Source organism: Humulus lupulus, chromosome 5 (assembly GCF_963169125.1).
Source record: "Humulus lupulus chromosome 5, drHumLupu1.1, whole genome shotgun sequence".
Taxonomy (NCBI): Eukaryota; Viridiplantae; Streptophyta; class Magnoliopsida; order Rosales; family Cannabaceae; genus Humulus; species Humulus lupulus.
Genome location: NC_084797.1, coordinates 107807545 through 107813684, shown reverse-complemented (window position 1 = coordinate 107813684; position 6140 = coordinate 107807545). Strand labels below are relative to the sequence as shown.

The 6140-nt window shown below is 36.0% G+C and overlaps 1 non-coding gene across 1 annotated transcript; it reads left to right on the top strand.

Annotated features, from left to right (window-relative positions):
• The first annotated feature begins 3978 nt into the window (after positions 1-3978).
• LOC133780713 (small nucleolar RNA R71) lies at positions 3979-4085 on the top strand. Its single transcript, XR_009869532.1, has one exon. It is a non-coding gene; the product is annotated as a small nucleolar RNA R71 (small nucleolar RNA).
• Positions 4086-6140: the final 2055 nt, after the last annotated feature.

Here is a 6140-nt window from a genome sequence, read left to right as displayed (position 1 = left end):
TCTCTATTTGACAATTATGCTTGATAATTAGTTTAAGGATGGTATGGCAGAGTGGTTCTACGATGAACACCATAACGAGCAAGCAATGCATCCATCATCTTGTTACAAAAATGGCTACCTTCGTCACTTATGAAAGCCCTTGGAGTGCCAAAACGAGTGAATATGTGCTTATGCAAGAATTTGAGTACCACCTTGCTATCATTTGTAGGTGTTGCTGCTGCTTCCACCCATTTAGATACATAATCCACTGCACACAGGATGTACTTGTTATTGTAAGATGGTGGAAAGGGGCCATAAAATATATACCCCACACATCAAATAATTCCACCTCAAGAATCCAAAGTAAGGGCATCACATCTCTCCTTGTTGATCTGAAATGACCACCACATTGAAAAGTATGAAAATGAGTAAAAATCAACACCATCTCATCTTTAGGGACACATCAACGAATAATCTAATCTGCGCAATTCTTGTATAAGATGTGCTCCTCCCAATAAGAATGCTTTACCCTCGAATAATACTTTCATTAGTTTTTGTGTAGACATCTCTGGAGGCACTATATTGGCAGCCAAGAAATGAACATAGTCAGCGAACCATGGTACATCCTTATTCTCCTATACTTTAAATAACTGCTCATCTAGAAAAGCATCATTAATTTGCACCTCTTTCTTACTTTGAATCTCTTCTAATTCTAATCTAGACAAATGATCAACCACCAAATTTTTTGTTCCTTTCTTATCCTTAATCTGCATGTCAAATTATTGTAGCAATAGAACACAACGAATGAGACGAGGCTTTGCATCTTTCTTGGTCATAAGATATATAATGGCGGAATGATCAGCGTATACTATTACCTTATTCCCAATAAGATATGGCCTAAACTTATCAAAAGCGAACACAATGGCCAAGAGCTCCTTTTCTGTAGTAGTATAATTAACCCGAGCATCATTCAATGTAGGACTTGAAAAATAAATTATTCTAAACAACTTGTCAACTCGTTGCCCCAACACTGCTCCTATTGCATAGTCACTTGCATCACACATTAACTCAAATGGAAATTCCCAATTCGGTGCAACGACTATCGGTGTTGAAGTTACTTTCTCCTTAAGTTCTTTGAAAGCATGGCGACACTACTCATCAAATTCAAAAGGTACTCCATTTATTAAAAATGTAGATAGGGGTTTCTAAATCTTAGAAAAATCTTTAATGAATCTTCTATAAAACCTTGCATGACCAAGAAAACTTCTTACTCCTTTAATTGAGATCAGAGGTGGTAAATTCTCTATTGATGATATCTTAGCCCGTTCTACCTCAATTCCCTTACTTGAGACCTTATCCCTTAAAACAATTCATTCATTTCCCATAAAGTGGCACTTCTCCCAATTCAACACTAAGTGTGACTCCTCACATTTCTTTAGAACTAGCTCCAAATTAGCCAAGCAGTTATAAAAAGTAGAATCATAAACAGAAAAATCATCCATAAAAATCTCAATACCCTACCATGTCCGAAAATATAGCCATCATACATCTTTGGAACGTTGCAGGTGCATTAAAAAGTCCAAATGGAATTCTTTTAAACAAAAAAGTATCATAAGGGCATGTAAACGTTGTTTTCTCTTGATGCTCAGGCGCAATGGAAATTTGATGGTAACCTGAATACCCATCCAAGAAACAATAATAACTATGGCTCGCCAACCTATCCAACATTTGATCAATGAAAGGCAAGGGAAAGTGATCTTTTCCAGTGGCCTTATTCAATTTATGGTAATCTATACATATCCTCCAACCTATCACAGTACGAGTTAGAATCAATTCATCATTTTCATTCTTAACCACCGTCATGCCTTCCTTCTTTGGAACTACCTGCACTATCTGAAATTGGGTAAATTACTCCAGCATCTAACAACTTAAGAACTTCTTTTCTTACCACTTCATTCATTGTTGGATTTAATCTTCTTTGAGCATCAATTGTCGGTTTAACATCATCTTCCATCAAAATTCTATGCATCACAGTCGATGGGTTTATTCCCCTTATGTCAGCTAGATTCCATCCAATACCTGTCTTAAGAACTCTCAATACTCTTAATAACTTTTCTACTTCTACCTCAGTAAGAGATGCAAATACTATAACTGGAAGAGTTTCCTTTGCTACAAGATATGCATAGTGTAAATGCTCTGGAAAAGCCTTGAATTCTAGATCATGAGGGTTCTTAATGGACGATGGTCATTTTTCAGGCCCTTGACCAAGTTCTTCAAACCTCTTTTCCCTCAATGGTCAATACGATTGTATCCAATTCAAATAACTCACTGCTTTCTCACAATACTCTTCATCTACGTCATCAACTGTAAGACTCAGATCAAAGGGATCTTCTACTAGATTCTAACTTGCTATTGCTCCATCTATCACATCCACCAAATAACAACTATCATTCACCCTAGGATAGGTCATTGCCTTGAATACAGTGAATACTATTTCATCACCTTGCACTCTCAATCGTAATTCTCTTTTTTGCACATCTATTAAAGCTTGCCCAGTTGCTAAAAATGGTCTCCCCATAATAATTGGGACATTCTCATCCTCCTTTATATCAAGAACAATAAAATCCACCGAAAAAATAAACTTATCTACTTTTACCAGCACATCTTCTATAATACCTCTTGGGTGTTTGACTGATCTATCTGCTACCTGTAATGTGACGGTCGTGGGCCTTGCTTCTCCCAATCCATTTTTGCAAAATACTGACAATGACATTAAATTTATACTTGCCCCTAGATCACATAATGGATGCTTGCATTCAAACTCCCCAATGGTGCATGGTATAGTAAAACTACCAGGGATCTCTTAACTTTTGTGGGAGCTTTCTTTGCAAAATAGCACTACACTCTTCAGTCAATGTTACTGTTTCATAATCTCCATTCTTCCTCTTGTTAAACAGGATCTCCTTCATAAACTTCACATATCTAGGCATCTATTCCTGTGCTTCAGCAAAAGGTATGTTAATGTGTAGCATCTTGAACACCTCTAAAAACTCCGCAAACTGTTTATCTAAATTCTGCTTACGGAGTCTCTGTGGATATGAAATCTTTATATGATGCTCAATGCTCACTGGTGGTAGCACTTCTTTCTCTGCTAAGCCTTTAGTAACCATCTCTTCACTAGAATTATTCTCTACTATGCCTTGGTCCTTTTTCTTCTGACTTATATCCTCTGACTGAGTTCTCTTGGGCTCCTTGTACTTTGTTCCACTTCTCAAGGGGATGGCTTGGCACTATTCTTTAGGATTCACCTCAGTAGTGCTAGGAAAATTTCCTTGAGCTCTATTCGTCATCATATTGGCGAATTTCCCTACTTGTGTCTCCAAACTCCTTATAGATGCCCTTGTCTCTTTCATGAATTGGTTCAGTGCATCAGGTTGTTTCATGGGCATTGGCTATTGTGGAGGTCTATTTTGTGGTTGATAAAATCCTTATGGAGGTTGTTGATAAGATTGTTGACTGGGTTGATTATTTGTCCAAGAAATTTTTTGGTGGTTCTTCCAACCATGGTTGTATGACATGGAAAAAGGGTTATTGCTTTGTCTTTGGTAATTTCCTATAGCTTGCACTTCTTCCACGGACATGTTATTCATGTCTAGGACATGGCATTGATTCAGTGGATGACTGCTACCACCTGCCTCGTATAAATTCTGTACCTGCATGGCTTGGGATGGAAGATTGGTCTATTGTAATTGTTTTGTTAAAGCTACCACTTATGCTGTAAGCATGGAAATAACATCCAGTTCAATCATACTAGCCACCTTCTTTTATTGTCCCCTTTCAGTTGGCAACTGGTAGTTATTCATTTCCATCTTCTCCAGCAATTCATACGCTTCATTAGAACTTTTGCTCATGAATGCACCTCCTGCTGCAACATCTATTATGGTACGAGTAGTACCATTTAACCCATTATAAAAGTTATTGACTAGCATCCACTTCTTTATACCATGATGTGGGCACTTCCTTAATAACTCTTTAAATCTTTCCTATGCATCATACAATGATTCCCTTTCTGTCTGGTAAAAATTATTTATTTTCCCTCTCAACTTTGCAACTTTTACTGGAGGGAAAAACTTTGCTATGAACTTTTGGGCTAACTCCTCCAATGTTGTGAGAGAATTAGCATGCAGCAAAATTAGCCAACTCTTTGCTCGGTCTTGTAGAGAAAATGGGAATAATCTAAGTCTAATTGCATCGTCACTCACCCCATCCATCTTAAACGTTGCACATAGCTCCAGGAAATTGGCAATGTGCAAATTAGGATCTTTCGTAGGCAACTCCCCAAACTGAATAGTAGACTGCACCATTTGTAATATTTCTAGCTTAATCTCAAAATTATTTGCAGCAATAGTGTGGTGTCTAATGCATGAATGCACTTTTGTGACAGTAGGAAGTACATAGTCTGTAGGTGTCCTTGGTCCTCGTTCCACTGGGACCTTTGCAATATTTGGGATATTATTAACATTAGCAGCATTGTTTGCTACATTTCCTTGATTCTCAACCATAGAAAAATCAGTCCTTCTCTTTATATTTCAGTTTTATCTGCACGTTCATTCAATTTCAAGATCTACCAATATGAGTTCCTATTGTCTACTTTGTTGCATATACCAATAATTCTTGAAAACACAATACATACACAACCCAAATGAATACTAGAAATAAAAACCAATTTAGAATAAAAATAAACTATATTGATATTAATAATACAGTCCCCGGCAACGGCACCAAAAACTTGTGAGAATTTTGAACTACGCGAGTGCACGCAATCGTAACAAGTAATAAAACAGTAAGTAAAGTATCATTCCCACGAGAACTGTTACTAATTACAAAAACTTAATCTTTGATTCTAATTGATTCAAAATTAATAAATTCTGCATTTATAAAACTTAAACAATAAAATAGAACAGTGGATGACTCAAAACTAAATATTAATTCAATGGATTAAGAATTAGGGTTATTAACTTCTTCAACTATCCACCTATGTTTCTCTAATGCGAATTTGAGAATTCCTCTCTCTATTGTGATAGCATATTACAATTATACATTATATTCTTACTACGAGTTATAATTCTCTACAATAAGCAATATCCTACACCACTGTGGTAAACTAACATATTGTAGGCATTAAACACATAATCCCTAAGCTACACAAATCATATAGGTTCTCTCGTCCAATATAAATCTATGATTATTTGACTATAAAATATTTATCCTTCACTGCTTAGATCTCAGATTAAAATCATATAAATAATGCAATTAGTGGCTAATTAATCAAAAGCATTGAACACAAGACAAATAATTCGCAATATTGATAGGAAAATCATAAAAATGTCATTAGATAATCATAAAGTTTCAAGAGAATCCATTAACACCATAAATAAAAAACTAGTTCGTGCTAAACATAGAAAAATCCATTAAACTAAATATCAACATCACTACACAAGAAAGTAAAAGTAAACAATGAAATAGAATGATAGACTAGTTGATCTCCAAGCCTTTGCCTTCTCAGTGTGTTCTTTGAGTCTCCTCCTTAGGGTTTTTCTTTCAGAAATCATTATAATGATGATTAAATAGTAATGTGTACTTTGAACATGAAATTCCACTCTTGCCCCAATGTAAAATGCCCTGTAATGAAATTTGACCACTCAGGCGTCGCGGCTCTATAATGAGGGGCCGCGACCTGTATACAAAAATTGAAATACGCCTCGTCTTTGGCTGTTCAAGCGTCGTGACTCTAATATGTCTGTGCTACGGCTCATGAATGTAGCGTCGCGACCCTAGATTTCTCAAAATTTTTCCTCTCTATCTAATTCCAGCGCCGAGGCTCTATGTGAGAGTGTCGCAGCTCAAATGTCCTTTTCTCACCAAATAACATCTTTTTGAAGCCAAACACGGTCATTTATCAATTACTTCCCATAAATCTTGAAATATTATCAAACATAGGCATCAAAGCGTAACACTGCTCCAAAATTACTAAATAAGTTAAAAAATTCCATAAAATAACCCTTTACAATATTATAAAAACTACTATATCAACACTCAACAACCACTTAAACAAAATTAGGTAAAGATAACTGAATACATTATCCTATGTGGCAAGAGAA